At 36.4% G+C, this 23,960-nt stretch overlaps 1 long non-coding RNA gene across 2 annotated transcripts in view; it reads right to left on the bottom strand.

Moving 5' to 3' along the window:
- Window positions 1-19,506, bottom strand: part of LOC144425183 (uncharacterized) — a 32,980-nt gene extending 13,474 nt beyond the window's left edge. For both annotated transcript variants that reach the window (XR_013477364.1, XR_013477363.1), the window contains exons 1-4: window positions 19,437-19,506; window positions 18,690-18,751; window positions 17,353-17,471; window positions 13,072-13,192 (exon numbers count right to left, since the gene is read on the bottom strand). This is a non-coding gene — a long non-coding RNA (uncharacterized LOC144425183). The remainder of the gene's footprint in view (window positions 1-13,071; window positions 13,193-17,352; window positions 17,472-18,689; window positions 18,752-19,436) is intronic.
- Between the last annotated feature and the right edge of the window lie 4,454 nt (window positions 19,507-23,960).

The following is a 23,960-nucleotide window of genomic DNA, read 5'->3' as shown; positions in this document are numbered from 1 at the left end:
AATCGTATGGTTACTTGGACTACCAAGGATTGCCAGCTTCGAACACCTATCAATATGAACCGTATGATTACTTGAACTAACAAGAATTTCCAGATTCGAACACTTATCAATATGAATCGTATGGTTACTTGGACTACCAAGGATTGCCAGCTTCGAACACATATCAATATGAACCGTATGGTTACTTTGACTACCAAGGATTGCCAGTTTCGAACACTTATCGATACGAATCGTATGGTTACTTGGACTACCAAGGATTGCCAGCTTTGAACACCTATCAATATGAATCGTATAGTTACTTGGACTAACAAGGATTGCCAGCTTCGAACACTTATCAATAATAATCGTATGGTTACTTGGACTACCAAGGATTGCCAGATTCGAACACTTATCAATATGAATTGTATGGTTACTGGGAGTACCGAGGATTGCCAGCTTCGAACACATATCAATATGAACCGTATGGTTACTTTGACTACCAAGGATTGCCAGTTTCGAACACTTATCGATATGAATCGTATGGTTACTCGGACTACCAAGGATTGCCAGCTTTGAACACCTATCAATATGAATCGTATAGTTACTTGGACTAACAAGGATTGCCAGCTTCGAACACTTATCAATAATAATCGTATGGTTACTTGGACTACCAAGGATTGCCAGATTCGAACACTTATCAATATGAATTGTATGGTTACTGGGAGTACCGAGGATTGCCAGCTTCGAACACATATCAATATGAACCGTATGGTTACTTTGACAACCAAGGATTGCCAGTTTCGAACACTTATCGATATGAATCGTATGGTTACTTGGACTACCAAGGATTGCCAGCTTTGAACACCTATCAATATGAATCGTATAGTTACTTGGACTAACAAGGATTGCCAGCTTCGAACACTTATCAATAATAATCGTATGGTTACTTGGACTACCAAGGATTGCCAGATTCGAACACTTATCAATATGAATTGTATGGTTACTGGGAGTACCGAGGATTGCCAGCTTCGAACACATATCAACATGAAACGTACGGTTATTGGTTACTAGGACTACCAAGGGAAGTATAAGTCGGGTGTAGAGGATTTACGGCTACATTGGTGCAATTGGCCTAATTTATATTATTCCCATTGAAAATTTCAGTTTGGGACACGAATTAAATGCCAGTACCGAAGGTAGTAAGATTCACGGTTATATTAATGCAATTGATTAGACTCACTCCAATATTACCAGTATTGAAAATTTATTGCGATTTTGGATTGGAACATGAATGGCATGGTTATTACCTGTTTTTTACCGGGTGGTATAAACCAGTGATTCCCAAAGTGGGCGATATTGCCCACAAACTCTGTGAGAGTTTGCAGATTTGAATTGTGACGGCGATAATCACATGTGATAGAATTGCTGGACTACTCCCCCTAAAGTAGTTCGCGTAGCCCAGGGTTCGGCAACCAACGGCCCGTGGGCAGGGGCGGATTAAGCCCCTTTGGTACCCTAAGCACTGAAGACTTTGGTGCCCCCTCATGTGTAATTTAATTATAAAAACAATAAATCACATAAGTGTATTATCCATTAAAAATAATCACAACCAACAGTAAATAAAACAACTTTTACGAACATTTTTAGCTTTTTCACTGTTATATATAGCCGATATATATATATATGATACATCGGCAAACACGCAATATCGGACCGATATATATCGGTTGAGCTCTAATCCTGAGGGTGTGTGACAATAAAGATTCATGCCTCCAGTCTCAACGTGAATCGAAATACCAAAGCATACAAGTCACAACTGTAGTTGAAATTAGTCTACCCCAGGGTGCTTCAAGTATGCTAGGTTGAAGGACCGCAAAAGCTTTTAAGGAGGTCTCGCAGGCCGCAAGTCGGAGAAACCCCTAAAGTGATCGAAATATCGCTAGTTTACTTGTTCAAATTTAATAAAGAACGAGAGTTTACCGTTCTAATCAGACTATTATTAGGTTGCATGGGTGACGTTCTTTTGAAGAAGATATACAAAGCCTTCAGTTATTTTAAAGTTAATTCCCGAGAATTACCGTTGTATTTTGCGCATCTCGCGTTTAATGTCGCTTCAAATTATTTTCTTTCGTGACAGATATTACGGTACTTGAAGTCAAAACAGACACTGTGTGATGGGCAAGGAAATACGTTTCCGCGTGTTTTCCTTATGTCACATTTCTTGCGACACTCATTTTATTACGAATTGTTATATTGAGTAATTTGAAAACTTGCAGCGTGAGCAAGCTTAGTGCCATCGTCAAATACCAACCAAAGTCTGTCTAAGTTGGTATTTCGGGACCTAGCTAAAAAAATGGATTGCGCGGCGTAAAGTTGGTTCTGCGTTTCGTCACTACTATCACATGACCGACCCTTGAAAACAGAGGATTGTTTTTACTAAAATGAAGGCACAAAGCGTCAGAAAAAGGGGTTTGAATCTCGGGATACCAACCTCAGTTGAAATAGCAAAAAAAAACTCAAAAACGTTCCTCCATTAGATACAAATATACGCTAAAATTGATCTGTGAGCCACACGGAATGTATCAGCATGACAGGGTTTAGACCACCCTGGTCTACCTTGTCAAAAAACTCCCGACTTTGCTAACCACTAGATCGTTGAAATGCGACCGTGGAACCGCCACATAGTGGAAATAGTTCATTGGTCCAATTATTGGAAAGAAAAGAAATTTTTTTAAAAAGAAAAATGCAGCAACAAGGAGAATACTAGGAAGGAAAACAACAACAAAATAAGAAAACGATTCATAGACCCATTTCGTGTCAAATAAATGAGTCCTAGTGTTTATTTTTAAAAAAGAAGGTTAATATGATACTTGAAGACGAAAAATAAGCGAATATTTTGAAGTTTTAGTCATCTGGTGAATTCGTAATATTTTAATAAACACCGATAAACTATATAAAATTCTGCTTTAAAATTTCTGTGGTGCCCCTCTTTGCTTGGTGCCCTAAGCACATGCTTATATTAATCATTTAAGTCATCTAAGCAACGACACTATAACATGCAACACATGTGACATCCCCCCTCATGTATAACAACTTCTATAATTTGTTTATCCCCCAAACTATTGGTTAAGATGGGAGGAATAAGGGACATCATGCATTATTAGAATTTTGTCCCAGGCAGCAGAAACTTAGACACGTTCCTACGCCCCTGGGTCTTGAAACTCCAGTTCCAAACTCCGGGAATGAAATCCCGATAACAAATATTTGCTGTATATTCTCAAATAGAACGTTAAATGCTGTTGTTATCATAAACCTGTTCTATTTTAATTTAATTGTGTTCGTGGTCACTCGCGGTTGCGTCGATTTATAACAAAATGAAAGCATTACTTCTTTAAAATTCCACGGCCATCTGCAAACATAATAATGTGAGAATATATTGACCCATTATATTTAGTTTTGATATATATATATACATATTTTTTGCAATCTTCTGAATTTGTTATCGGCTTTAGAAAAATCCTATTATCTGTTATACATTTCCAGAAATTATAATTAAATATATAAAATATAATTAAAGTATATTAGTAAATCAAAAAAATATATCATCGCCTTGCTATAATATAAATTTTATTGTGATCATTTTAATTTGCGTTTGTCGACGAAATAAAAATATACTACTCTGAAAATATCATGACAATCAGTGGACACAAAAATGCGTGGTGCCCGATTATATTTTGTTTTGATTCGTAGTTTTGTTAATTCGACAAATCTGAGCTGTCCGTAAAACATTTACGGCGCTCCAGTACTGTACCTACCAATGTGGAGGCAGTAAAGCAAAGAATCCTAGGGGAAAATGCCGTGATACAGGTATACTACAGTACCACCCGAAATTTTGCGATTTGCAATGTCTAAAAGAGCGTTTTTAATTTGAAATGGAAGTTATGGTGTTCTCCGTTTTATTTCTAGTATTTTGTATTGTCGCTTTTTAATTGAGAAAATTTAGGTTGCCACCATTGACACCCACCAGAACAAAAATTATCCCCCGTTGTTCGAGCTTGCGAGAAGCACCACTTAGGTATTTATCTATCCACGCGCGTGCCGACTCTTGTTTTTGTCGGAAATCCGCAAGTGAGTTGTGAAATCCAATCGTCTGATCAAGCGACGCGCAAGTGACCTGTCGCGTCACCTGCTACCAAATTTTCGAATAGTAAAGTGCTATTTAGTTGAATATTCGAATATGCCCAGCCCTACTCAGTATCCAGTAATTATTGACTCGATTAATGTTATGTGAATAAACTTGTTTTCTATGTTTTATGTAAATTCTAACGTAAATAGTTCCTTGGCTGATGGTTAAGTTTTGCAAAAACGTTTGCGGCCAGCTGTGAATTTCCGGCTCGTTGCGGACTCGTTCAAACGCTCCGCGGACTCATTTGAGACCGAGGACTCGGGTTGGGAAACACTGTTCTAGACTATTGAAAAACTAACAAAACGCTATGGCGACGAAACAAACCCATTAAGTACGAATACAATAAATACTATAAAATGAGGCCCGACGAAAACTTCCGCCCTAAGTATCTGTGTTTTTGTAGCACATTGTTAACTAGTTATTTTGAGGTGGGCGCGAGATATTCCAAACTTGGGCGGCTTAAAATGTTTGTGTACCACAGGCATTGTGCGTTATATTCACCTAATATTGAGGTTCTCTCTTGTTTTTCTTTCCAACAACTAAAAGTATAGATTTCATCAAATAATTTTCAATAAGTCAAATTAGCCACAGGGATTGTAGACATTATACATTCATTATAAGAACATATTAATACTCGAAATAAACTATAAATAAATAGGGAGTATATTTCTAAATTTGAAAACTTAAGGACATGAAGGCATGGGGGTCTGGGAACACTACCAATGAAGGTCTATACCGGTTATAAGGTATTTGCGGCTATAGTATATTATAGGAAATTTAGTTTAAGGACACAAATTTTGGGAGAGGGGGGCTTAACAACTACATTAATACCCTCTGGTGAAAACGGGTTTGAAGAATAATAAAAGAATGGTATATGGTATGCAGAATGATAAGGTCATGTTAGCTTAGGTACCTCATGATAAACGATTTTAGAGTCGTAATATTTGCAATAATAAAGCGTCATACATAGTCACATACACGCATGAATATAATATATGAATACTCGCACTCAATAACAGCGCATTGGGAGTATTGCCAGCTTCGAACACTTATCAATATGAATCGTATGGTTACTTGGACTACCAAGAATTGCCAGCTTCGAACACCTATCAATATGAACCGTATGATTACTTGGACTAACAAGAATTGCCAGATTCGAACACTTTTCAATATGAATCGTATGGTTACTTGGACTACCAAGGATTGCCAGCTTCGAACACCTATCAATATGAACCGTATGATTACTTGAACTAACAAGAATTTCCAGATTCGAACACTTATCAATATGAATCGTATGGTTACTTGGACTACCAAGGATTGCCAGCTTCGAACACATATCAATATGAACCGTATGGTTACTTTGACTACCAAGGATTGCCAGTTTCGAACACTTATCGATATGAATCGTATGGTTACTTGGACTACCAAGGATTGCCAGTTTTGAACACCTATCAATATGAATCGTATAGTTACTTGGACTAACAAGGATTGCCAGCTTCGAACACTTATCAATAATAATCGTATGGTTACTTGGACTACCAAGGATTGCCAGATTCGAACACTTATCAATATGAATTGTATGGTTACTGGGAGTACCGAGGATTGCCAGCTTCGAACACATATCAATTTGAACCGTATGGTTACTTTGACTACCAAGGATTGCCAGTTTCGAACACTTATCGATATGAATCGTATGGTTACTTGGACTACCAAGGATTGCCAGCTTTGAACACCTATCAATATGGATCGTATAGTTACTTGGACTAACAAGGATTGCCAGCTTCGAACACTTATCAATAATAATCGTATGGTTACTTGGACTACCAAGGATTGCCAGATTCGAACACTTATCAATATGAATTGTATGGTTACTGGGAGTACCGAGGATTGCCAGCTTCGAACACATATCAATATGAACCGTATGGTTACTTTGACTACCAAGGATTGCCAGTTTCGAACACTTATCGATATGAATCGTATGGTTACTTGGACTTCCAAGGATTGCCAGCTTTGAACACCTATCAATATGAATCGTATAGTTACTTGGACTAACAAGGATTGCCAGCTTCGAACACTTATCAATAATAATCGTATGGTTACTTGGACTACCAAGGATTGCCAGATTCGAACACTTATCAATATGAATTGTATGGTTACTGGGAGTACCGAGGATTGCCAGCTTCGAACACATATCAACATGAAACGTACGGTTATTGGTTACTAGGACTACCAAGGGAAGTATAAGTCGGGTGTAGAGGATTTACGGCTACATTGGTGCAATTGGCCTAATTTATATTATTCCCATTGAAAATTTCAGTTTGGGACACGAATTAAATGCCAGTACCGAAGGTAGTAAGATTCACTGTTATATTAATGCAATTGATTAGACTCACTCCAATATTACCAGTATTGAAAATTTATTGCGATTTTGGATTGGAACATGAATGGCATGGTTATTACCTGTTTTTTACCGGGTGGTATAAACCAGTGATTCCCAAAGTGGGCGATATTGCCCACAAACTCTGTGAGAGTTTGCAGATTTGAATTGTGACGGCGATAATCACATGTGATAGAATTGCTGGACTACTCCCCCTAAAGTAGTTCGCGTAGCCCAGGGTTCGGCAACCAACGGCCCGTGGGCAGGGGCGGATTAAGCCCCTTTGGTACCCTAAGCACTGAAGACTTTGGTGCCCCCTCATGTGTAATTTAATTATAAAAACAATAAATCACATAAGTGTATTATCCATTAAAAATAATCACAACCAACAGTAAATAAAACAACTTTCACGAACATTTTTAGCTTTTTCACTGTTATATATAGCCGATATATATATATATATATGTTACATCGGCAAACACGCAATATCGGACCGATATATATCGGTTGAGCTCTAATCCTGAGGGTGTGTGACAATAAAGATTCATGCCTCCAGTCTCAACGTGAATCGAAATACCAAAGCATACAAGTCACAACTGTAGTTGAAATTAGTCTACCCCAGGGTGCTTCAAGTATGCTAGGTTGAAGGACCGCAAAAGCTTTTAAGGAGGTCTCGCAGGCCGCAAGTCGGAGAAACCCCTAAAGTGATCGAAATATCGCTAGTTTACTTAGTTCAAATTTAATAAAGAACGAGAGTTTACCGTTCTAATCAGACTATTATTATGTTGCATGGGTGACGTTCTTTTGAAGAAGATATACAAAGCCTTCAGTTATTTTAAAGTTAATTCCCGAGAATTACCGTTGTATTTTGCGCATCTCGCGTTTAATGTCGCTTCAAATTATTTTCTTTCGTGACAGATATTACGGTACTTGAAGTCAAAACAGACACTGTGTGATGGGCAAGGAAATACGTTTCCGCGTGTTTTCCTTATGTCACATTTCTTGCGACACTCATTTTATTACGAATTGTTATATTGAGTAATTTGAAAACTTGCAGCGTGAGCAAGCTTAGTGCCATCGTCAAATACCAACCAAAGTCCGTCTAAGTTGGTATTTCGGGACCTAGCTAAAAAAATGGATTGCGCGGCGTAAAGTTGGTTCTGCGTTTCGTCACTACTATCACATGACCGACCCTTGAAAACAGAGGATTGTTTTTACTAAAATAAAGGCACAAAGCGTCAGAAAAAGGGGTTTGAATCTCGGGATACCAACCTCAGTTGAAATAGCAAAAAAAAACTCAAAAACGTTCCTCCATTAGATACAAATATACGCTAAAATTGATCTGTGAGCCACACGGAATGTATCAGCATGACAGGGTTTAGACCACCCTGGTCTACCTTGTCAAAAAACTCCCGACTTTGCTAACCACTAGATCGTTGAAATGCGACCGTGGAACCGCCACATAGTGGAAATAGTTCATTGGTCCAATTATTGGAAAGAAAAGAAATTTTTTTAAAAAGAAAAATGCAGCAACAAGGAGAATACTAGGAAGGAAAACAACAACAAAATAAGAAAACGATTCATAGACCCATTTCGTGTCAAATAAATGAGTCCTAGTGTTTATTTTTAAAAAAGAAGGTTAATATGATACTTGAAGACGAAAAATAAGCGAATATTTTGAAGTTTTAGTCATCTGGTGAATTCGTAATATTTTAATAAACACCGATAAACTATATAAAATTCTGCTTTAAAATTTCTGTGGTGCCCCTCTTTGCTTGGTGCCCTAAGCACGTGCTTATATTGTTTAATGGTTAATCCGGCGGTGCCCGTGGGCATGATCCGACCCGCGAAGTAAAATAATCCGGCTCGCGACGCTTCACTGAATTATAGGGACAAAACGGCGGGTTTGAATTAATCATTCAATCTACACTCTGAGTAGATCATATTTTCTACGTAACAGAATTTATCGTGAGACATGTTTAGAGTAAATTATATTATAACCCAATAATTTGGTGAACAGTTAATCGTTTAACGATCCTACAATTTAAATATAATTAGACGAATCGGAACACGCAAAAAAGTTGAGGCTGAGTGCACTGGGCAGGGGTTCAATACCGCAGAAAATATTTAATTTAAATGGAGCTCCTTGAAATTCAATGAAATTAGGAAATAAAATCCATATGTTATATTTGAGAGATGCATCGATGCGTGATTTTTATAAAGATGTGTCTTTTTGAAAATCTCTCTTAATTTGACAAAAATACTCTCTGGAAGACCACTAAGCTAATCTATTTGTTCTGTATTATATTCGTTTCTGACCTCAATTTTTTGTTTTTAAACTGGGGGGCGATGAAGTTGTTTATATTACCGAATATATATTACTGCGACTAAAAAGTTTGGGAACCACTGGTATAAACCATGATAATTTACAGATACATTTCTGCGCTTAATCGGATACTTTGTTATAGTATGATACTATTTTGTGGCAAAACGAGTTTTGCCCATTAGATTAAACAAGTAAATTCTACACAGAATAATCAGAACCATGTTATCAATACCGTAATACCCGTAATAATAAAACATAAGAAATATAGACAAACCCGTGTATTTATTCTATTCCATCATTTATATAGATACACATAATATACACATAATAACCTAACACGGTGCTCTTCAACAGGGTATACGGTATACCCAAGTGTATACCGGTCCCTAAGTTGTGTAGTAGACAACTGATAAAGGGTATACGAGGGGTGTACAGTCTAAGTCAGGGATTCGAAACTCTGATATAATAAATTATAAAATATTCAAGCGGAGACAACAATGCAAACGCGGCACACGTGAAATACAAAATGTCATTTACGCAAAGAACCGACGTGAGCACATTGTTACATCACAAATTATATAGATAATGCGGTCACGTGTCTGGATTGGTGATTTCGGCTGCCATGCACTTCGTTTGATTTACGTTGAACATTATTCCCGCTGACGCAAAGGCCGTCAGGCAAATTTATAACTTGCGGACACTAGTCTATTAGATTGCATGATGATATTGCAGTGCAGTATGTGATTAAAATTTAATGTTTATTTAAGCCTTAAATAAAGCCTTAAGCCTTAAATAAACATTTAAACATTTAAGCCTTAAATAAACATTGGTATTTGTAAGGTATACAAAGTTCTTGAAAAATTGTAAAAGGTATACCACGATAAAAAAAAAGTTGAAGAACACTGAGTCCTAACTAACATATTAGTACCTGCAATCAACGATATAGCAATAGGAAATATATTTCTAGATTCAGACAATTATGAACACGAACAGACTATTACCAATAGGATTTACGGCTATATTGATACGTTACAGCAGTGGTTTTCGAAGTGGGCGTCGTTTCAGTTTTGCTCGGGCGTCGCAAATTTTATTTATTTTTTGCGGAATCTCTTTTGCGGCGCGTAGAAAAAGTAATAATACAAGCGTGAAAATGATACTGAACAAGAAAGACTAAAACGCAAGTATGACGTAGGCTACATTGACTTTGGATCGTTCAAGTAGTAAAGCTCCGTGATTTTTGTTGCAACTGGGGATGCGATGATACTAAATGCCGTTTGGGCTTATTAGATATCATGTTTCACCGTCCAAAATCTTGCTTCAACGATACATTGCTGCATTTCTTCGCCGTTTTTGAACGGAAGCGATGTAAAAAGAAATTTTAAATCTGAAAATGAGTTTTTGGATTTTCTTCAATAAGGATTATCCTTCCTTGGTTAAAAAAGCGTTGCGCACTCTGATCCCTTTTGCGACTTCGTATTCATGCGAAGCAGGTTTTTTGATGGTCGTATTATGCACAAAATATTGATCTCGAGTAAATGTTGAGAGAGAAATGCGTGCGGCTCTCACAAATCTTACCAAGGTTTAGTAACAAATGTAGAAAGACGCAAGTATTCCCATCCCATTAAATGCAATTTCACTGACTTTGGTTTAGTTTTCTTTGATCGTTTAAATAAAACTCATTGCAAAAAATATCCTTTATTGGAAGGTATTAATACGGTTTCCACGAAGAGTCGCAACTTGAGCATATTTTTTGGAGGGTGTCACAATACGAATAAGTTTGAGAACCACTGCGTTACAGTATCGCCCTGGAAACGATATTTTAGTTTTGGACTTGCATGGCGTGGTTAACCAGTGCCAAATGGCATAGAATTCACATTGATACACTCGGTTGGACGTACTTATATCACATCGTTATTGGAAAGCTAATGTAATTCTAGCTTGGAACACGAATGACACGGTTAACTGGTTACTACCATGGTCATAAATCATGATACTTTCAAATTACATATATAAGATTAGACGGGAATAGAATGTAAATATCCAAAAAATGCACAATTAAGTCCAACAAACAAAAAATGAATTTAATTAGCCACATGCCTCCTAAAAAATTGTCTACGCCCCTTTTGCAAGGCGCGCCCCACCCCTTGACAACCATTGCCCCAGTGAATAATTGCTGTTCCTTTTTTTAACGCTAAATAACATTTTTGGGGTAGAATATTAAATTTCATGCCGACGATACTAAGAAATGAACACGGGTCCGGTTCTAAAGACTTTGCCATATAAAATTATTAGCGCGCATTGGTGCCTAAACTAACAGTATTACTGCAAACAAAAGGGGAAAAGTTCCTTCTCAACAATGACGAAAATCTGACAAAATTTGGAACAAAGTAATGCAAGTTTTATTCCGAATATTGGGCGGTAATATGACAAATACACGATTTTATATTGCTAAAATTCCTTCTTGTATTATTCGCTTATTAGCCAGAAAAAAACAATTTCCAAATTACCGGGATTTTCCAAAAAAAAATTCATTTGACAGACAAACCAAAGCTGAGCTTATATAAAAATAATACTTTGTCAGCAGGTTTCCCGAAAAAATTACAGATAATATTTATTGATAGATATACAAGTAATTTACACGATTGAAAAAACAAATCAGTTTCAAATTGCAATTAACAAAATAAATAACATTATACGACTATGAGACACATGCTAATAAATATAGACATAAGCAGGCCCGTCCATGAATCATGTTTTTCTCTCCCATTTCCATCCCATAGCAATTATTCTTGTCCCTTCCCATCCCATCCCATGGGATTCCCATTGGAATAAAATTCAATAAAAATTGTTAAATTTCGGTTTTGCGTCTAATAAATAGGACTACATGTAAGAGCAGACATGCAAAACAACAACATTTACAGACTTAGTCAACTTTTTATTCCTAACTATTATATATGTGTCTATCAGCCCCTTCACGAATTATATTGTTAATGCTGAATACGTTTTGCTCTTCATAACTAACAAGAGAGCTATGCTCAAATATATGGACACGAAATCCATAACGAAATTTTTTACCATCATTTCCCTGAAAATCATATGGTTTTCGTGTCCCACGCGTCCCATGGGAAATACAAAGGTGTGTTGTCCCATCCCATCCCATGGCACGTTTCCCATGGACAAGCCTGGACATAAGGTAACTTTCGCGATAATGCGTATCAATATTAAGTTTTTGGCCATTCGGAAGCGTTGCCACAAAATCTTAATATGGTAAGCTGGAGTGAATATTTAATTATGAGATGCAAACAGCTAATTTTCAAAGAGATGCTAAAATTGTACAATATTCTGCTTAAAACTCAGCTATTAAACATGTACAACAATACTTCAAACACTCTTACGAAAATTTCTTCCTTGGTCTATTAGTGCATAGATTCTCAAAGTGCTCCGTGGGAGAAACTTAGGCGACATTCGATTACTTAGTAAAATACTGAGTTGTCCAATTTTGTGATTGTCCAAAGAAGTAATAACATCATTAATAAAATTTGACATCAGTAGTGTCGAAATATGACAACGAGCGCAAATTCAAATGTGACATTATATATAAGTAAGATCGCAGTGGATAAAAATGGTTTCTCGAGAAAAATATTCAATTCATAGCCGGTGCGAGCATTCAAGATATCTTGTCATAGTAATTTCATAGTAATTTATTTGTGTTCTTCGTTACTCGAATTTTAGTCGAGAAAACTTTTACGATTATTTGAATGAAAAATCAATATTTGAAAACTGCATGAAATACGTCCCAAACTGCCAACTTTAAGTAGACCGGAATCGTATTTCGAAGTTAATCAGATTTGATTTGTTTTTTCGGCACTCAAAATTATTTTAAAGATATCGACAAAATATGAACGATTGTATTTAAAATATTGCAAAAAAAATTAATTATCTTATATATCATACCGAGAAAAAGTCGTATTGGGTTCCATCGGTAGTTTCAAAATAGACAAAAGGTACATCGCGCGAACAATTCACTGTGTTTTCATTTCAGTTACTATATGGTATACATTTTAAAGAAATCCTAACATAAAACAAATTTACAATGTCTAGAAATGCGTTTTCAATCTGCCAATTTTAAAATTGATTGTGGGGATCCGTGAATAGTGGTGATGAATTTAAATTAGGAAGATTTAAAAGATTTTAATAACATACTTGCTCTTTAGACTCGAGGCAGCCACCTCTCTCAGTGATGCATAATCGTACAAATAACTCCGCATGTCTTTAGATATAATGATGAATTGTCTTTCCCGCTTTCAAGAAGTGTTTCAGAAAGCTGAAATTAATATGAGATAATAAAATGTAGGTAAATTTTGTATGATATTGATTTGAATTATATATAGATGTTCGAACTACGTCATTATTAAGTTTTAGGTTTATAAGTTACAGAAAATGTAATTTGACAGGAGCACAGAGAAGCTATGCTTATACTTTAGAGTTTAGATACATAAAAATGAAAATATTAATTTTCAGTTCATTGACAAATTATTCACAGATTTCGCCCTAAATTACAAATATTACTTTGGACTTATTTGTCAGTGTATAATATTGCAACACATCACATAAAATATATTTATATTCATGAAGAGCACGTTGAAAATACGGCTACATATTCAAGAAATGAAAAGATCAAAAATAAGGCGGGAAAGATAAAATCTAACAAATATTCCTATTCTTAATTACTTTTACGCACCTCAAAAAATTGTCCACGCCCTTGTGATAAGCTATGCTTATTCTAAATATACAAAGACGACAACTGGTAGCATACCGATATTCATTTACGTTCATTCTATATTATTTGCAGATTTTCAATATTATAAATATTACTTATTTTGAATAATCTGTCAGTGTGCTATGTTGTATCTTATTATCTAAATCCTAAATGTTAATAGTTTATTAGTGTGTTATATTTTACCTTCAAGTTCTCTATAGTCTTTCCCTCCCAGCGACCTCCTGAAAATATACGCCAATAAATAACTTCAGCCACAGACATTATATATATATATATGTAAATAAGAACATGACAGATTGTTACTACGGAATAAACGATAGGGAAATAAGGAATATATTTCCTGATTCGAACATTTATGAACATGGGACGGTATGATTACTGAGACTACTAGCAAAGGGGATATAGGCTGACTATAGTAGATTTACAATTTGGTGGGATCTCGTGTCTATAGTAACCTTCAAACAGGTTATCGAGCAGCGACACCCAAGTTTCTAATATCTAATTAAAAAAGTAAGAATTCCAGAGTTTTGAAACTACTATATCTTATATTGACGGTGAGTGCCGTATAAACGATCTAACTAACACCATTCAGTAGAGATTATAAACGAGAGTTTATATTTATTAAGCTCTTCTTAATACACATGATTAGGCATAACATGACGCACCAACAAGAGCTAAAAAAAAAAATATTTCCATGTATCTAAATTTAAAGTTATGAACATATGAATACTTAGCACTTTTACCAAGGTGATATGGACCAAAAAGGAGTTTACACTTGGTTGAATATAATTTATATGGTATCAATTTTGGAAATTTTAGTTGGGACACGAGTTCTTTAAGGTGTAAGATTATCGGCTATCTTAATACACTTAGCATGACTCACTCTGATAATATCATTATTGGAAATTTGGGGCGATTTCAGTTTGAAGTATAGTTGTGAACACCAATGACATGGTTATCAACTGTTTACTACCAGAGCGTGCAGGTCACGATGAGCTACAGTTAAATTTTAGAAATTAGTCTGATTACTTTAAATCAGTGTTTCTCAACCTTTTACTGACCGCGTATCCCTTTACTGTTTTTTACTATGGTCGCGTACCACCGACAAAGCTCCTTTTTTGGCGTGGGGAAAAAGACACAAGAAACATGCTGTGTGTGTATTTTGTAATGTGGCACTACATTAATTGTGGCGTAACACGCAAAACGAACAAAATCATGACCATATCGCTTCATTTAAGGTGGGCAATAGCGGGCGAGGGCGATCTCTAAAGACAAGAACTTATAGCGCACCAGCGCTATGAACGTTTCCCCGACTATTGACCCCGGAAAAATTACTCTTATACTTCACTATTGCAAACTTTATGCTTATTCTGAGAGTGTTTTGGTGTGTTGGCGCATATAAACTGGTTTACGTGTTTGAAATCATAATTTTTATTAAAATTAATCAACCATGTGCCATTTGCAGGTATAACATCTTTATTACCTATACAGGTACTGATATAGCTAAGTTTAGCCTTGTCCATCGCAGCATTTGCGAGATTCAATTTTGATCATTGCAACTAAGGTAAAGCTCCGGGGAGGACATGATGACAATTAAATTAATTAATTCAATATTATTTTCTTGAAACACAACTGAAAACTGACAAATAACACTAAAAACTACAAAAAACAGGCAATGTTTGCAACCATGCTTGTATAACTGTTTGAGCGACAGAAGTGTATGAGCGGAAAAAAACGAGGAAACTGATGCCTGGGGAAATATCCATAAACGCTGTTCAGCGAATACATACAGTAAGGAAGATAAAGCGTTGCCGGCATATTTTAGCCAACTGAAAGGTTAATTGTTGCAATATGTCAAATCTGCTCGCGTACCACTTGAAAAGCTCCCGCGTACCACTAGTGGTACGCGTACCACAGGTTGACAACCACTGCTTTAAACAGTATGCTAGTTAGTAAACTACCATTTGTGGCAAAAACGCTCATCAGATTAATAAAAAAGGCCAGGACTACGATTTCAACAAATTAGGCATATTAGTGTGTATATAGGCACCCTATGATAAATAACAAGTTAAACAATAAGTTTTAATATTTGCATGGTTATTAAGTTGGGGTTGTGTTTTAACCGAATTGCACTTAACGAGGCATAGTTCAAATCCTTTCAGTATCTCTGCAGATATACACTGCTGGATTAAGTTATAGTATCACTTTAAAAAAATTCACTGTTTGTAGTAATCACAACGTGACGCCCTATTGCGATGAAACCAGTGATTTCCCTACACCCCCCCTATAGGGGGTGAACACCCCCCTAAAATTTCAAACACCCCCCCTAATTTTGAGGTGCGATTCCACACTGAGGGGTTCTAAACCGCAGTCTGCGGCAATTACGGCCCGCGTGACCATTTAAAATGGCCCGCCGAACTTGAGTGAAATAGTTTAACCCTTCATGTGGTACCTTTTGAGTTTTAGATACCGTCTATTGTTACATCATTATAACAGTTTAAGCACGTTCATTTCGTAACAATTGAATTATTCCGGTATCTTATGTATAGGTATGGGTATAATGATTACACACTGCAGTATTTTAGATATCAGCCGTATATTAAGAAAGCTTAAAGATGTCACAAAACGAAAACTAGGCACTGAAAACAGACGTTTTTTAGATGAATGACAGCGTTTTTATTTCTTTATTGAAAAGAATCAAACTTCAGCGATTTGTCTTCTTACCAACAAAATATTTCAGTTCTGAAGGAATACAACATTATGATCAGTTGACGAGCGTATTTCAAAATTTAATTCATACAAAAGTCAAACAAACATGTTCAAAAAAATAAGAAATGTGTAACAAAACTAGCCATAAGTAGCCATAATTATACAATGACAGATGAGCAAGTAACTTCATTAGTCACTATCATTTGCAAATTATTTGTTGAAACGTAATAGTATATATTTACGGTTGAAAGCCGTGCTTGTTATCTATTCCCCGGGAATTCTATCAGCTAAATATTATAATTATTGATTTTATTACATAACAAACTGCGATGCTAGGTGTATCTAAAATCAAGCTTAGAGCCTATTTTGGTGCCTATTTCTCAAATTTTTCTCAGGGCGCTTAAGCGCGCTCTGAACTCCAGCCGTGTCGTCCCGCACTTTTCTTCGCTCCCCTTTTCTGGCCCTACAATTTCATTCTGCTGTGGACTTTGACTCGCCGTCAATCAACTTGGGGGGGGGGGCTCCCATGTACATCGTCTCTTAAATACATACCATTTTTTTAAGAATACAAATAGCCTAGTTTTATCTCTGATAGCAAATTATTTACCACCCCTTAAATTTTGAAACACCCCCCCTAAAGAGAAAAGCTGGGGAACATACTGGCATGAAACGCCTTTTAAACATGCTGGCCCAATGAAATTTAACCTAACTGACATTACAAGTTAGTAATTGGTCTTCCGGTTTGGACGATTAAACGAAACAACAGCAGATGGGACAACACAGCAGTTAGCCCCTGAACGTGCAGCGCTATACCGACTACGCCATTATTCACCGGATATTGCTACAGTTAATTTTTGTACAGAATAGTTAATTTCGCGATTATACTCAAAATATTAAAAGTAATAATTTGTCTGTCGATTTCCCGAAAAAAATACAGCATATTATTTATTTATAGACATGTAAATTGAAAGATTTCAAATGATATGATTACATACTTGCTCTTCAGACTTAATAGGCCGCCATCTCACTCAGTGATGAAAATCTGACACTTGACGAATTTCTTTTGGTGCAATGATAAATTGTTCTGTCGACTTTCAAGCAGTGTTTTAAAACGCTGAAAATCAATATATAGATCGTGATTTTGTGTGAGCCAATTCTAAATTTGAATTAAACTAAATTTCGTTGAGCCAACTATGCCATTTTCAGGTAGTTAATTCACACAAATGTTATTTGACAAAGATTCTACAAAGCTATGCTTATGCTAAAGATACAAAAAACCAACTATGTAATTCAATTGAGGTCATTTTAAACTATGTCGCTGATTTCACCAAAATTACATCCTTTAGTTAAAATGATAAGTTAGTGTATCATATTGTACCTCATTTTGTATTGTTAAAGTAAGACTCTTTTCTGAATATTTTCTTCTAAAAATATACGTAAGTTTTAATAAAATACTAACGGGTAAATTTCGACATTTAATTTCATAAAATCTAAAATTTAGGAAATTTAGACGAATAGACGAATAAAATTTATTCAGCGATTGCCATTAAATTTCAAATATAAACTCTATAACATATCAGGTGTAGTTTTCAAACTGCACGAATTGCAAATGTTACAATAACAATAAAATACTCAATGAAGTTTTATAACTGTTTCATGGAGTATATGACTAATTAATTATCTCTGATCAGTAATTTGTAGCATTATCACATTGTTCACGGTAGAGATCGCAAACTGGGGATCGCTATCCAGCAGGGAAGCGCGCAACGAATTTTAGGGGTCGCAAAGAGTACACCAATTTGATACAAGGTACTATATTTATAGTACTTTTTTGGACTTCTGCTTCGAAACACAATTATTAAAGCTTGTGCAAAATCTAAATCTTACAATTTCGATAGAATGCACAGAATCAAAAAAGCGACACAACAATGTTGGGACCTCCTGAAGTATGCGCACCAAGATGGCGCACAATCTGAACTCAGGTTGTGTACTTGGTTAGGGTTCAGGTCATGCGACATTTTGGTGCGCATACATCAGGAGCACCCAATGTTGGCTTACATCGAACTATTTAGCATTTTCAACGTGAACGTGGGTCTGACTTATTTAGACTTTTGAATCGAAAGACAATTATTCAAAACTTGTGAAAATAGGAATCTTACAATTTCGAGAGAAAACACATGATCAAATAAGTGACATAACAATGCTGACTCTGATCGCAAGACCAGAGACGCGGTGCGCTCGCATCGAATTTTTTAGCATTTTAAACAAAAACAGTGGCATACAGGAATCAATAGGCGTCGGAAGTCAAATAAAATGTTCAAATAATATTTACTTGTAATATTCCTCGTTCTTAAGTTTGTGTCTTTGAATCTTCAACCTTTAAAATTTCTTCATCTGAAAAAAGTTAAGATATTGATAAATAAACTGTCGCAGAACTGTAGCTAGCATATTCAATGGACAGTGGGACTGAATTTATCGGATCTTTTGCACAAAGCTCCCGCCACGTTTTAAAATGACATATATATTAGTAATTATCCATTTGGGGTTAGGAATGATTTAAAAATTTGAATTTCCAGCGCAATCTGCATTCCTAACCTAAACTGGATAATTACTAAGTCTCTTATTTTGAACGTTGGTAGGGTCTTTGTACAAATATTCAATCTATACACAATAATATATTAAAGTCAAAAGGCTATGGCGAATCTCTATTAAACCATGGATTTTGCGCTGCATTTGCGAAAGTTTTGAAAGTTATGCATTGCATTCATGTTAAGCGTACCATGTTAAATGCAGCTTACGTAGTTACGTAGATCAGTGTGTTACGTTTAAGTTTCTTCATGATAAGCTTATGTATTGTCAAGTAAGTTTTAAGTTTGGCCTATTTGTGAGAAAACGATGGAACCCGCTGTTAGTGAGTTGGATGCAAAAGAGAATCATCCATCAATCTAGACTTCTGTATTAGGTTAATAAGTCCAATTCGTACAGACCCGAAAACCTCTAATTTACCACTTACACAATAGTAAAATGAAAGCAATATAATAGCATTGAAAACAATGGGTATAAAGAACATTTAGCTCACCTGAATATTGTTTCCAACTCGCTGTCTTAACCCAACAGTCATCCTATCCATACATCCTACACAAAATCAAACCTTATCCTATCACAAACATTTGTGACTGACTGAAAGCGATGTCGCTTGTGGCTTCCCGCGCAAAAATATCTGACGAAAAAAGCTATCTGATTGTTTGCAATCAAATGTTTTTACCTGATTACTTTAATTACTCCAGGTTGTCGTTACGAGTCGATCACGCTTGTGGCGCGTGATCTCAAAGTTGCAGAATGCAAATGACGGTTGGAATTTGCTTTATACATAGTATATTACCTAGTTCACAGTAATATTCTAAGGATCTTTTGTAACAAGCCCCGCCCCAAAACAACACCCCGCCAACGCTCGAATTAAATAAAAATAGTACTTATTCAGTTAAGGTAAGGGATGCAGATTCAGCCGGAAATTCAAATTTTCGAATCGTTCTAACCCAAAACCCTAACTGCATAATTACTCATTTTTTATTTTAAAACGTGACAGGGGTGTTTAGCTCAGATTCCACATTTTTGCATCAGTGACGGGAGCTTAGTACAAAGAATCCAGCAATTCCATTATATTAGTCTGTTTACATTTGTCGAGTAAACGCGCACGTGAATGCCATCAAAAATGTAACCTTCCTACAACTCAATGAAAGAATAACGGCGTGTACAGGTTCAGCGTTATATCGATGCATTCTCTGCATTGGCGTACAAATCTTAGCTCATTGACTTGCGCAGCCAAGAATAATTTTAAGTTTTCATACAATAACGTGCGGGCGATGTCGTTTAAAGGGAGGTCATAATGTGACGTTGTTTCGATGCCTACTATATAGTAATTTCTTCGCCCAAACCAAACGGCGGAGACATAACATCAGCAACAGAATTAATCACGGTTCTATGTGAAGTAAATAATTTACTGCTCAAGACAAGAGCATACCGACAACAACAACTGATAATATATAGATCAACTATTCGAGACCATTCAAATATTTGGTGTTATGGAGCTCGTGAAGAGGTGGACTGTTATTGACGTAACCCCACAATAAGAACGTAACAAAAACAAATTAGTACTTAGCGATCAATATTGATGGGTGAATTCAAATTACTCTATTTAATAACTCGGATGTATTTGCTTCTGCTCAAATTTTATTAATGCTATTTTGAGTAAACGAATAGATCGCGGAGACCTTAGGTCCGTATGAAGCACTTTGAGTCTGTCTCTAGATTAGACCTATTGGTAAGGAACAATCATGATACAGGTATGAAAGGCCGTAAAGAACAATCCTGAGATTTCAACACCCAGGGGAAGGGTATACACGTATTTTGATGTATTTAGTATCTATGTCAGCCAGTGCACTGCAGCTGACTACGTTTGCGTTGGGTGGCGCATCGTGCTGAGCCCTAGGAATACGCTTGATTTCTAACCTAAGATTACCCCGCTTATATTCGCAGGTTTAAATCCCGTAGGTAGGGGATAATTTAATACCAGAGGATTGCTGGCGGCTTCCTCCCGCCACCCCTACCCCAAGCCACGGAACACTTGCACTTTTTATGTCGCCTCGCGGAACACCAAAAATGAAATTGATAAAGAAAAATGATGTAATGCAGCGAGTTGCTAAATGCGCCGCGAATACCTAAAATTATGATTTGATATTTTTGTTTTGTTTTTTGATTTAAATGCTGGGTGTAGGAATTAACTCTTTGAACCCTAAAGCCGCTATAGCGGCTTTCCCGAGAAAGTCTTCTGACGCTAAAAGCCGCTTTAGCGGGTTTCGCATCCCGTAAGAGGTATGCAACTTTGAAACCTCATATCTCGCGAACCATATATTATATTTAGACAAGTTTTACATCGTGTGAAAGATAATCTACAGGACTAAGTATACTTTTAAAATTGAGATAAAATATCGTGATCATCTTATGAAAATTGGCAAAATTAAAAAGCATAAAAAACTTCTGAAAATTGCTCAAATCTAATTGACAAAACTTCAATTTGTTTTCGATTAAACCTAGTAAATTATCAACAACATTTGGAGAATTAGAAGATAGCTTTCCAGTGATACCATTAGATTGAAATTATGTTGCACCATTCAAATTTTAGAAGCATTTTTATTCGTGATTTTGTTTGTCGCAAGATCGAGGCGACGTCAAGGTGACTTAAATAACGACCTAACACATTTACGCCGTTACGCAGCGACGTTAAGCAATTACGTTGGCACGTAGCACGTTTACGTTCCATACGAAAAACAGTTTTCCTCGCATGCTCGTAACGTCATTTACTTAATAAATTCTTTTCACCTTTCTATGTCGATTATTACGTAGTGTGTGCCTTTAATGTTACGTAACAATGAAGTACTTTTATTTATCTGCTCAATCTATTATTATTTATCTACCAAATCGAGTTTAGCAAACATCAGTAATTTTTTCCGCATTTTAAAGTGTAACCAGGCAGAGGTGGAGGAAGAAAAGTTGACCTTTTGCCATTATCCTTCAGGCATACATGTTTACCTACAGCTAAACCAAAAGCTGTAAACTTGATATTGAATTTGACAATCAAAAAGCTAGGCCGACGGTTAACGAAAATGCCACCACCCGCAAAAAGTTTGGCAGCTTTAGGCCGACGGTGACGCGATATTCAACAGTCGTTAGTTGGGCGACAACTTTACGATGACGTGATTGACATGGCGACCAATTTAGCCCTAAGCGAACGCCATATAAAAAAGATGTTTTCTTGTAGGTTTTCCCACTACCGGAGGAAAATATCTCATGGTGTATAATATTTGCAGCCATAGATTAAACATTTTCATAAAGTCATCAGCTCCACGAAACTAGGGCTCAACGTCTCAACTTCATAACTTTGGCCGCGAGTAGGGCTAGCCTAAATTTTAGTGGTTGGAAAAATTGGCCCGCCTTGGCTCAGTTGGATGATTCGTGTCAACCATAACATCGACTGATGGATTTCATTATTTAATTAATGCACAATTTCATTGATCATTTGAAGGCTATCTCCCAGCTTTCCAAGCTAAGGAAAAACGCAAGAGAATCGATACCGGCCCATTACAAGTTGAAGCAGTGAGGAAGGCTTACCTGTGCCTTCATGGGTTTCGCTTTGGGTAGGATCTTCATATAGGGGGGCGACTGAAGTCTGGACTCTGGATCTCCAGTTGGATAATATATATTTATTACACTGACTTGTAAAGATCCATTGGTACACTCAGTGTCCAATGAGAAGTTGAGCTGAAAAAGTCTAACTTGGTAACATCACGCGCACTCACTCAGAAATACAGGAGACCGATATTTGAGCAAAGTTACAGGCCACCACACTAAACTGCCAAGAAAGACTATAAAAATACATAATATATATACTCGACATAGTCGACCACATGTTGGAAGTACAGTAAGTTGGTCTCGCGCAACCCAACTCGTAATCCATTTGGACTCGCCACTATTATAAAACTTACGACACCTGGATAAAAATAATTTTGTGTCTCCAGTATTAGATTTGCTATATGTAGCCTACCATTTAAACAACTGAACTATCGCACTATTGGATTCCTCGGGCCCCTTAAATGTTCCACTGGGTTATGCTTCCCGAAAATAAAATTCAAAACCACTGGGTTGCATCAATACTGTAAATGATTCCATGTTTGATAACTTGACTAACTGGACAGCATAACCGATTTTTAATCTCATAACCCACACGGACTGGTAACCTGGCAAAAGGGCGTGGTACTCAGGTTTGATTACACAGTCATTTCGGCTTTCATCACCCCCACCGGATTGTGTGTGGAAATGCTTCTTATTTTATTTTTATTTTTTGAAACTTCATCGCTTTTGGCAGAATCCAAAAATCGAAAATACCTTAGAAGAGTGAGTAATTTGATACATAACATTATCACATTTCACCAAAACTTGTAGGGTCACATTTTTGCCAGAACAGCCATAGACCACTTATAACACTATCACCCTTGAGTGGTGCATACCATATATGTACACACCCGTTAAACTTGACCATTTCCCCGTTTTATAGTATATATGTGGTATCAACACTCAATGGTATTGTACCTGCATTCAAATTCTTAATCTTATTACTATATTTACATGCAGTGTGTTTCATGTTGCGTTGTGTCTGTGTTTATATAGATGTTGTTTTGTTATACAAACTCCTTTGTACACACAGTTTTGGATACTCCACTCTTACCTCTGTTACCAAACCCACCCACCATCCTTGCACAACTGTCTGTATAAAGGACCATATTATACGTATTTGATTTACCGTATTATAATTTATACATATCAGAAGGGGTGTATGACGCACATTCGTGTTTTAGGCCAGTATGCTCTTGTGCATACATACCGTCTTCAGTATATGTAATTACTATTTCTTTTATATTGCTTTTACGAGACGAATAAACATACATACATACACCGGACCAATATGTAAATCCTATCCCTTTCTTACAAACTTTTAGTAATAATATACAATAAACATATATAACCGCACGAACAAACGCAGCATGTT

The sequence above is a fragment of the Styela clava genome, chromosome 7 (genome assembly GCF_964204865.1).
Source record: "Styela clava chromosome 7, kaStyClav1.hap1.2, whole genome shotgun sequence".
Classification (NCBI taxonomy): Eukaryota; Metazoa; Chordata; class Ascidiacea; order Stolidobranchia; family Styelidae; genus Styela; species Styela clava.
Note: the sequence above shows the minus strand (reverse complement) of the source record. Positions and strands in the feature narration are given on the sequence as shown.